A 12,014-nucleotide genomic window follows, 5' to 3' on the forward strand; every position below is an offset into this window, starting at 1 on the left:
GCCGTACTGTACTGTGCCGTACTGTACTGAACTGTGCCGTACTGTACTGTGCCGTACTGTACTGAACTGTGCCGTACTGTACTGAACTGTGCCGTACTGTACTGTGCCGTACTGTACTAAAATTGTGCCGTACTGTACTGTGCCGTACTGTACTGAACTGTGCCGTACTGTGCCGTACTGTACTGTGCCGTACTGTACTGAACTGTGCCGTACTGTACTGTGCCGTACTGTACTGTGCCGTACTGTACTGAGCCGTACTGTACTGTGCCGTATTGTACTGAGCCGTACTGTACTGTACTGTGCCGTACTGTACTGAACTGTGCCGTACTGTACTGTGCCGTACTGTACTGAACTGTGCCGTACTGTACTGTGCCGTACTGTACTGTGCCGTACTGTGCTGAACTGTGCCATACTGTACTGAACTGTGCCGTACTGTACTGAACTGTGCCGTACTGTACTGTGCCGTACTGTACTGAACTGTGCCGTACTGTACTGTGCCGTACTGTACTGAACTGTGCCATACTGTACTGAACTGTGCCGTACTGTACTGAACTGTGCCGTACTGTACTGTGCCGTACTGTACTGAACTGTGCCGTACTGTACTGTGCCGTACTGTACTGAGCCGTACTGTACTGTGCCGTACTGTACTGAACTGTGCCGTACTGTACTGAACTATGCCGTACTGTACTGAACTGTGCCGTACTGTACTGTGCCGTACTGTACTGAACTGTGCCGTACTGTACTGAACTGTGCCGTACTGTACTGAACTGTGCCGTACTGTACTGAACTGTGCCGTACTGTACTGTGCTGTTCAAACTTGTGAAACATTTCTGTAACCGTTACTGAGAACAAAATTGTAGTTGAAGTGGTCTGTTGGTTTATTCTGTAGGTTGGAAGCTTTTGAAAAAGCTAACATAAGTGTATGTGACAGATAACAGCAATAATAAATATTATATTTTGCAATCTTTACTTGGCCCCTCTTTCCTATATTAAATGGATTTAAAAAAAATATTAGTGTGACACAATGCATACTTCATTGAGAATGTATGTGCAGTTGAAATTTGGCCATAGAATCAATTACCAAAACAAGACGTATTTTCAACACCTGTAAATTATGTCTTTTCACCTTTCATTCAATGAATCTAACGTCAATGTCTGGAAAATATGTATTTTAGATCCATATTGTGTGCCTCGCAATAGCTGCATGAGAGGAACAATGTGCCTGCATCTCAATCAGTGATGCAGTCATCATTACACACATGGTCTCAGAATGCACCATTGTTTCTCCGTATGAGGGGCTACAAAGAATCACATTGTAGCGTAAGCAACAAAAAACAATACCACAACTGTCATTATTAAGTAGCCTGGTCAGCCGCTATAGTGGGCGCAATGAATCTCCACTATCATCTGGGCATAATGTGACCAGATAACGTTACATTCGACCGGTCTGTACAAACACATCCTCAATTCAGGCTGCAAAGACATCGGTGTCCTCCATTTCTAGCTTTAATGGCGTGCCGCCGAAAATAAAACAGGGGAAATATGCGTACTGTTTTAATAAAAACAATTTTCAAAACACATTCTCGGATTTTCACACAACTTCCGGAAGTTGCACACCGCGTCCAGCCAATCAGGTTACAGCAGCCGGTTGTTTACCCCTGGCTAAACATGGGGCGCAACATCGGGAAGTAGCTGTAGGAAAAAGTATTAGCCACCATGCCTTTGAAGCCTGAATGGAGGATGTTTTATTACAAACCGGTCATCGGGGGACATGAGTATGTTACCGGCAGGGTAATTTAAGGCCTGACGATAGTGGAGATCCATAGCGGCCACTAGCGGCTGCGCAGTCAACATTTTCGTAAAAACAGCTATTTTTTTCTAGATCAAGTTGTTTTCCACAGACAGTTAAACTCTTTTCACATTGACTGTTGGAATGGATAATTACCTCTACTTATTTTCATCAAGTTAAGATCAACAAAAGAGAAAGTTGAATGGGGCTATTATAAAGTATGTGCAGGGTTTTGTGAGCAGTGCAGTCAGATCATGTCATTCCCACGTTGGACCACACCACAGCAGCAGAGGGCCATCTAGGAACCATCTCTCTCCTGGGTCATGTTTAAATAGTTTACAAATGGATCCTATTCTCACATACACTGTATCTGATTGGGAGATTCCGCCCAGAAAGTGAGAACAGAGGGATGCATTTTGAAAGTATATAAACAGGTCCATTACTTGTATTTCACATGTTGTATTTCACGTTTCACTTTTTGTTGCTGAAGAAAATACTATAGTTTGGTGAGTTGCTGGATAGTTTTGAGCTGTTGTAAATCTAATACCACTCATTAATATAGGCCAAACAGTCACAACCGAACACACTGTTAGTCACTCTGTGGATAATGATGGTGCATTTACAATGACTCCCAGCCTAGCGGTTAGAGTGTTGGGACAGTAACTGAATGGGTCTGGTTCAAATTCCTGAGCCAACCAGATGAAACATCTGTCTACAGTATGTACGCTTGAGCAAGGCACTTAACCCTAATTTGCTCCTGACCCTGTAAAACAACACATTTATCTGGTGTATGTGACAATATATTTTATATATAAAAATAAGACATCTGTTAGGGAAGCAAGCAGCAGTAACACAGTCCCTCCTATAACCAGCCCTGAGCGGCAGCTGTCACTTCTACACGGACAGAACCACCATCCTTTCCAAAAGATGAATTAAGCTGCCTCCCTCTCTCTCTGTCTCTCACTCTTCCTCTCTCTCACTCTCTCTCTCTCTCTCTCTCTCAAATACACACACACACCCTGCCTCTCTCTCTGTCTCTCACTCTTCCTCTCTCTCACTCTCTCTCTCTCTCTCTCAAATACACACACACACCCTCCCTCTCTCTCTGTCTCTCACTCTTCCTCTCTCTCACTCTCTCTCTCTCTCTCTCAAATACACACACACACCCTGCCTCTCTCTCTGTCTCTCACTCTTCCTCTCTCTCGCTCTCTCAAATACACACACACACCCTGCCTCTCTCTCTCCCTCTGCCCGTCAGTTCAGAGGGCACATCCATTCCCCAAGGTGTCGGCCAACGTGGTCTGGCCTATCTGTTTCCCCAGCAACCACGTCCCTCGCTGTCAGCAGTGAGGGACTACTTTCTGTCTGTTTGCTTTGGATCCCATAGGACCAATGAGGACACAGTACAGCTTAATGGTGTTTGATGATTGTTCTTTGTGTGTTTATAGGAGGGATGTGTGTGTGTGTGTGTGTGTGTGTGTGTGTGTGTGTGGGGGGGGGGGGGGGGGTACAATATCATAAATGGACATGAATTTCCTTATGATCAAAGGAAGTACTTAACAAATACACCATTGGTACCAAGTCATATTCATGACATTATCATCACTGTTCCCCAAGCTGATTCGTCAGTCGGGCTGTAAACCCATCTGTAAGCTGTAAGCCCATCAGCTCACAGCATCCTGCCATGCATAGGTAATTTGGAGATCATTCACATTATTGTACATACCAATATTTCATGTACTGCAGGGAGGGATCGCTGGGAGTCTCTATTTTGCAGTCATGGATCATTCGTGATAAAAGCAGACAGTGTATATAGAGATCCCTTGAAGGGGGTCTGAGAAGTATTTGGGGATTGCTCAATTCCCCCTCAACCAGCCTCCTCTCTACTCTCCACTTGAACAGCACAAGCCTCACTCTCAGGCTGTAATAACCTCGCTCTTTATTTTTTTATTTTACCTTTATTTAACTAGGCAAGTCAGTTAAGAACAATTTTTTTTCAATGACGGCCTAGGAACAGTGGGTTAACTGCCTTGCTCTCAGGCTCCATCCAGGGCTGCAGTCATGTCTTAGTCTAAGTCAGGTCCCAAGTGGCTCTGTTGGTAGAGCATGGTGCTTCTAACAGCAAGGTTGTGGGTTTGATTCCATATGCATTCACTACTGTAAATTGCTCTGAATAAGAGCATCTGCTAAATTATGTAAATGTATGGTCAGTAACTCTGGCATGTATATGAAATGTACACAAGTGACAATAGCCATTTCCACTGTGCAGCCAGGACTGAGTGTGTACTCTCTCACACAAGTGTCAGCAATGCTCTCCCAGAATGCCCATCTAAATTAAGGTATATCAGGCCTGCATAGCACGAATGATACCTCATTGTTAGTTTCCTTAGAGCCTTTTCAACCTGGTTGCTACTGTAGAGAGGCCTGCCATACGTACCATTCCACTGTCTGGACATGCAGTTAACTGGCACCAAGATGACCCGAGAATGGCTTCCTCAGTGTGTGTGTGTGTGTGTGCTGTGACATGGCAGACATCCCCGTGCTAATTACTATTGTCATGACTGTAGATCTGAGCTGGACAGAATAGTCAGGAGGGAGGAGCATTCTGACCAGAGTTCCATTTTTTTCTTAGTGGACAGTGGGAGCCATAGAAATATAATAACTAGAATGCATGTACGTACACACCACAGAACCTTGATTACAATGGGAATGTCCATTCTGGTAATTGTAGTTCTATGTGGGGAGCAGAGGCAGGGGAACAGATTTGGTGTCTAATGGTTTCTGGCAGAGATGGGCCCTTAGTACTGTTCACTGGAGCTGCAACATCCCCCCTAGGGATACACTGGCTGTTAGTGCTATCTCTCCTCTATTTCATATCACTCTATCCCTCCTCTCCTCCCTTTGTTATACATGTCATTAAATAAATACAAATCATGCATGTCGTTATCTCATGTACTCTTAAATCTAGGCTACATATCCTCTATATCCCCACATATCCTATACGCATTCATCGTTTTAAAAGGAAATGTCTTTTCAACCAAACAATTTATACTGTGTAGAGTCAACTTTTCAGGATAGATGGTAGATAATGGTTAGTAATCTGAGGTTCTAAATTGGTATTTATACAGAACCAGTTAAAAGTTTGGACACACTTACTAATTCCAGGGTTTTTCTTTATTTTTACTCTTTTCTATATTTCATATTTGAGATTTTTCAAAGTAGTCACCCTTTGCTTTGATGACAACTTTGCACACTCTTGGTATTCTCTCAACCAGCTTCATGAGGTAGTCAGATGGAATGCATTTCAATTAACAGGTGTGCCTTGTTAAAAGTTAATTTGCGGAATTTCTTTGCTTAATGTGTTTGAGCCAATCAGTTGTGTTGTGACAAGGTAGGGGTGGTATACAGAAGGTAGCCCTATTTGGTAAAAGACCAAGTCCATATTATGGCAAGAACAGCACAAATAAGCAAAGAGAAACGACAGTCCATCATTACTTTAGGACATGTAGGTCAGTCAATCCGGAAAATGTCAACAACTTCAAGTGCAGTCGCAAAAAGCATCAAGCACTATGATGAAACTGGCTCTCATGAGGACCGCCACAAGAAAGGAATACACAGAGTTACCTCTGCTGCAGAGGATAAGTTCATTAGAGTTAACTACACCTCAGAAATTGCAGCCCAAATAAATGTTTCACAGAGTTCAAGTAACAGACACATTTCAACATCAACCATTCAGAGGAGACTGTGTGAATCAGGCCTACATGGTCAAATTGCTGCAAAGAAACCACTACTAAAGGATGCCAATAATAAGAAGAGACTTGCTTGGGCCAAGAAACACAAGCAATAGACATTAGACAGGTGGAAATCTGCCTTTTAACCGCTGTGTTTTTGTGAGACGCAGAGTAGTTGAAAGGATGATCTTTCAACAGGACAATGACCCAAAACACACCTTCAGGCTGTGTAAGGGATATTTGACTAAGGAGAGTGATGGAGTGCTGCATCAGATGATGCATCCAAAATCACCTGACCTCAACCCAATTAAAATGGTTTGAGATGAGTTGGACTGTAGAATGAAGGAAAAGCCGCTAACAAGTGCTCAGCATATGTGGGAAAAATGTTGAGACTGTTGGTAAAGCATTCCTCATTATGCTGGATGATTGAAATGCCAAGAGAGAATCTGAAACAGAACATATATTTTGATTTATTTAACTATTATTTGGTTACTACATGATTCCATATCTGTTATTTAATAGTTTTGATGTCTTCACTATTATTCTAGAATGTAAAAAATAGTTTGAATAAAGAAAAAACCCTTGAATGAGTAGGTGTGTCTAAACTTTTGACTGGTACTGTATGTTTTCAGTATTCATGTCTTGCCTTGGGCAAAGTTTAGGGTAAGGGTTTTTGATAGGGTTAGGGTTGTGTTGGAGTGTTGACATGAAGCTAGGGCTAGGGTTTTGGCAAGGGTTAGGGTTGAGCTGGGGTGTGGACATGAAGCTAAGTTTAGGGTTAGGAGTCTATTAGAACGCTCCCCGAGGCATAAAGAGGATGGGAAAAGGAGGAATAAGAGTGAAACGTGAGAGGGAGGAGGAGAGAGGAGGAGGGGAAGAGAAAAGGAGGTGGTGGATGAAAGGGGAGACGGGTGAGGAGACCTCTCGGGACAGGGTGCATGACTTTGAAGTGCATTCTAGGAGAGCTTCTCCCACCACTATGATGTTTTCTCATTATGTTTTCATAGGCTGTCCTTCCTGAGGCCTGTGTGAAATCTAAAGGTCCAGGAGAATCCAATCTAAAGGGGATACTATAGGAGAGCGGCAGAAATATACTTTTCTTGTCTACAGTATTTGTCAGATTGGAGCTACCATTATCAAATCCACTCTCTAATAGGGTTTGATATTGTCGTTATACTGATACTCTTGACTAAGTTTACTAGTCATTAAGGACAATAACATATTGCCTATTCAGTCCATGAATGACCTTATAGTCTGAGATTTATGTATGCTTCTTCTCCCTGTCCATCCAAACATATGTCTATGAATTGGGTTTGACAGACGACACTTCCCTATTTCTTGAATTATTTTCACGCTCGTCATGATTTCCTCATGTTAATGGCAATAAAGATGTATTTTAAGTCAAACTCTTTATAATGATAATAAGCAGATGATCCTTGGCTTCCTAACGACCGTGTGAGGCCTAGTTGTGTCAGTCCGAGGGTTTGTTTACGCTTGTGAAGATGAGAAGACGCTTGTTACATTTTCCTCAAATTTATGGCAAATGTAATTCTAACTCTTTATAATGACAATAAGCAGATGCTCCTTTGCCTCATAATGACTGTATGAGGCCTAGTTGTGTCAGTCAGGGAGGCTGTCTATGGTTATGGTGCTCTCCTTATTTTGAATATAGTCAGTAGAGAAATGAGAATCATTCAAGTTAGCTCGGGATCGGCATGCCCGACGTGAACTACATTTTAGATGATCTCCTTGAGCTCTATAATGATCGAATACATGACCTCAAACAGAAGCTACTGTATCTAAACTAGCTCTCAAGATAGGAGCGGAACAGAAATCCAATACAGCCAGACAGACCCCGGCGCCAGGATAAAGTGACTAAGGGGGCTGTTGAAATCGGCAAGGGGAAACAATTTTGGAGGGTTCTTGCATTGGAATTATATTGAATTATGCTTATATTCATGCTATACCACAATAAACATAAAGTTCAAATGTTGAGATTCTGAGACCACTGATTGAGTGCTTTTGAAGTGACAGGTTAGCATGAAATCTGTAGCCTGTCTCTGATATGCTTGTATCAGCAGAATGGACAGTGGCCTACACACTAAAGCAAGGCTGTTTTGGGCATGAATATAGGCTACAAGATAGATAGGGTAATTCACCTATTACAAACAGCCTATGTGAATGCATCTGTACAAACAGCTGTCTTACCAAAATAATGCAAACTAAATGCTGAAAGTAGTAGCCCAGTTATTCATGAATGGGGAAAAAAATACTGAATAGCAGAATACTGACCTTGTCGGCTCAGGGATTCAATCTAGTAACCTTTCAGTTACTAGTCCAATGCTCTAACCACTAGGCTACCTGCCTAGTAGTCAGCAGTAACAGTGGATGATTGGCATGACAATGGGCCTCAGGATTTCTTCACGGTATCTCTGTGCATTCAAATTGCCATTGATAAAATACAACTGTGTTCGTTGTCCGTAGATTATGCATGCCCATACCATAACCCCACCGCCACCATATGAGGCACTCTGTTCACAACGTTGACATCAGCAAACTGCATGCCCACTGTTAGGTGGATAGATTATCCTGGCAAAGGAGAAATGGTCACTAACACGGATGTAAACAAATGTGTGCACAACATTTGAGAGGGATAAGCTTTTTTACACATGGACCGTTTGTGGGATATTTAGTCTGTCCTCGGTTGCAACACTCGCTTCCAGAGGCAGTTTGGAACTCAGTAGTAATGTCAGAACAATAATTGTTTTGTCAGGAGCTTCATGAAATGGGTTAACATGGCCGACCAGCCACACACAAGCCTAAGATCACCATGCGCAATGCCAAGCTACGGCTGGAGTTGTGTAAAGCTCGCCACCATTGGACTCTGGAGCAGTGGAAATGCATTCTCTGGAGTGATGAATCACACTTCGCCATCTGGCAGTCCGACGGACAAATCTGGGTTTAGCGGATGCCAGGAAAAAGCTACCTGGCCCAAAGCATATTGTCAACTGTAAAGTTTGGTGGAGGAGAAATAATGGTCTGGGGATGTTTTTCATGGTTCGGGCTAGCTCTATTAGTTCTAGTGAAAGGAAATATTAACGCAGCAGCATACAATGACATTCTAGACGATTCTGAGCTTCCAACTTTGTGGCAACAGTTTGGGGATGGCCTTTTCCCCTTTCTACATGACATGCACAAAGCGATGTGTCTATGATGAAACATACCGATATGTAGCAATACATCATTTGGGTTTTTGCATTGGAATTACATTCGGATATTATTCAGACGCCTTGACTTTTTCCACGTTTTGTTACGTTACAGCCTTATTCTAAAATGGATTAAATTGTTAAACATTTACATAAGTACTCAGACCCTTTACTCGGTACTTTGTTGAAGCCCCTTTTGGGGCAGCAATTACAGCCTCGAGTCTTCTTGGGTATGACGCTACAAGCTTGTCACAGCTGTATTTGAGGAGTTTTTCCCATTCTTCTCTGCATATCCTCTCAAGCTCTGTCTGGTTGGATGGGGAGCGTCGCTGCACAGCTATTTTCAGGTCTCTCCAGAGATGTTCGATCGGGTTCAAGTCCAGGCTCTGGCTGGGCCATCTCAAGGACATTCAGAGACTTGTCCCAAAGCCACTCCTGCATTGTCTTGCCTGTGTGCTTAGGGTCGCTGTCTTATTTGAAGGTGAACTTTTGCCCCAGTCTGAGATCCTGAGTGCTCTGGAGCAGGTTTTCATCAAGCGTCTCTCTGTAATTTGCGCCATTCATCTTTCCCTCGATGCTGACTAGTCTCCCAGTCCCTGCCGCTGAAAAACATCCCTACAGCATTATGCTGCCACCACCATGCTTAACTGTGGGGATGGTGCCAGGTTTTCTCCAGATGTGACGCTTAGCATTCTGGCCAAAGAGTTCAGCAAAGCTGTCATCATGGCAAAGGGTGGCTACTTTGAAGAATCTCAAATATTACATATTTAGATTTGTTTAACACTTTCTTGGTTACCACATGATTCCATATCTGTTAATTCATAGTTGTGATGTCTTCAATATTATTCTACAATGTAGAAAATAGTAAAAATAAGGAAAATCCCTGGAATGAGTTGGTGTGTCCACACTTTTGACTGATACTGTATGTAAAGAAGGTATTTCAGTTTTTTTTATTTTCTAAAAAAAAAAATTTAAAAACTGTTTTTGCTTTGTCATTATGGGGTAATGTGTGTAGATTGATGAAGAAACACATTTATTTAATTAATTTAGAAAAAGGCTGTAACGTAACAAAATGTGGAAAAAGTCAAGGGTTCTGAATACTTTCCGAATGCATTATATATTGAATTCTGTTTATATCAAGCTATACCCAGCTTGGGTGAAAGCCTTGTCTGCGTCAGCATTGGATCCAACACAGAACATTTGACATGGGAAACAAAATGCTGCATCTACAGTAACCTAGTATTCCAGCCACTCTCTTTCTATGAACTAGTTGCTATTAAAATAACGTTTTTGACATGAAACCTGGTAGGATTCTAGGCTAACCTGGGCTGACTCCTCTGTTCCAAGATCGTCAGGAACAGTAGGAGGTGGAGGGGGCTGTGAAGCCATTATCCTGGTGGAAGGGTGGGTAGGCTCCACACGTGGAAATAGCTGGAACTCGATAGCATCATCGCTGCTGGGCTTGGCGGTGGCCTGGTTTGGTTTGATGCTGCTGGTCATCGCTCTCCTTCTCTTTGGCTTTGTTTGGGTACTTTGGCGAAGCCAATTTCTGATATCCATCATGGCATGGGCAGATTACCTGCTTCGACCTACCTAAGTAGGCTAAGGCTAATAACGATAACGCTTTTTACAGCTAGGTAAGAAGCTAACGAAACTATTTAGTGGTGGGGCGTAAGGAAGAGTTGAGTGAAACAGCTTCAATGACAAACTTGTAAATCGAAATCAAATATTATAGGCGGAGGCGTATCGCGTTATTCACTTAGTCTACTACTGATGAGAAGCGTTTTTTCCCACTTTTTATGTGAACCCAAAGGCGTGAGAGAGAGAAAGCCACTGGGGTGATTACCATAGCCCCCCTACACACACCTTGGAGCGCTGTGTCCATTGTGCTGACGCAGCGCAGATACAGATTTTGCGCCAACCTGTCCCTCAAACATTTGGATGTATTTCTTATTTGTATATAGGGACATAAAACTTGCAGCGCACAGCCAGACCTTCCACATATCCTCTATCAGCTACATAGATTATAAACAGTGGTTTCCATCTCTCTCTCTCTCTCCATCTCTCTCTGCCACAAAAGTGACTTCTATCAATGGAAAATGTATATCTTGTCAGTTGAAGTTCCTTGTGTTTTTCGATGTGTTTCCATAGATTTTTTTCTGAGGCAACATGCAGTACCTTGCAATAGTACTCATCCCCCTTGGAATTGTTCCTATTTTGTTGCATTACAACCTGTAATTTAAAATATATTTTTATTTGGATTTCATGTAATGGACATACACAAATTAGTCCAAATTGGTGAGGTGAAATTAAAAAAAATACTTGTTTAAAAAAATGCCAAAAAATATAAACCACTAAACTGGTGCGTGCATATGTATTCACCCCCTTTGCTATGAAGCCCCTAAATAAGATCTGGTGCAACCAATTACCTTCAGAAGTCACATAATTAGTTCTCAGTATATACACCTGTTCTTAAAGGCCACAGAGTCTGCAACACCACCACCAACAAACATGTCAGGGACAAAGTTGTGGAGAAGTACAGATCAGGGTTGGGTTATAAAAAAAATCAGAAGCTTTGAACATCCCACGGCGCACCATTAAATCCATTATTAAAAAATTGAAATAATATGGCACCACAACAAACCTACCAAGAGAGGGCCGCCCACCAAAACTCACGGACCAGGCAAGGAGGGCATTAATCAGAGAGGAAACAAAGAGACCAAAGATAACCCTGAAGGAGCTGCAAAGCTCCACAGCGAAGATTGGAGTATCTGTCCATAGGCCCACTTTAAGCCATAGAGCTGGGCTTTATGGAATAATGGCCAGAAAAAAAGCCATTGCTTAAAGAAAAAAATTATCAAACACGTTTGGTGTTCGCCAAAATGCATGAGGGAGACTCCCTAAACATATGGAAGAAGGTACTCTGGTCAGATGAGACTAAAATTTAGCTTTTTGGACATTAAGGAAAAGGTTATGTATGGCGCAAACCAACACCTCACATCACCCCGAGAACATCATCCCCAGTGAAGCATGGTGGTGGCAGCATCATGCTGTTGGTGATGTTTTTCATCGGCAGGGACTGGGAAACTGGTCAGTATTGAAGGACCGATGGATGGCGCTAAATACAGGGAAATTCTTGAGGGAAACCTGTTTCAGTCTTCCAGAGATTTGAGACTGGGACAGAGGTTCACCTTCCAGCAGGACATTGACCCTAAGCATACAGCTAAAGCAACACTCAAGTGGTTTAAGGGGAAACATTTAAATGTCTTGGAATGGCCTAGTCAAATC

This window comes from Oncorhynchus mykiss, chromosome 5 (assembly GCF_013265735.2).
Source record: "Oncorhynchus mykiss isolate Arlee chromosome 5, USDA_OmykA_1.1, whole genome shotgun sequence".
Classification (NCBI taxonomy): Eukaryota; Metazoa; Chordata; class Actinopteri; order Salmoniformes; family Salmonidae; genus Oncorhynchus; species Oncorhynchus mykiss.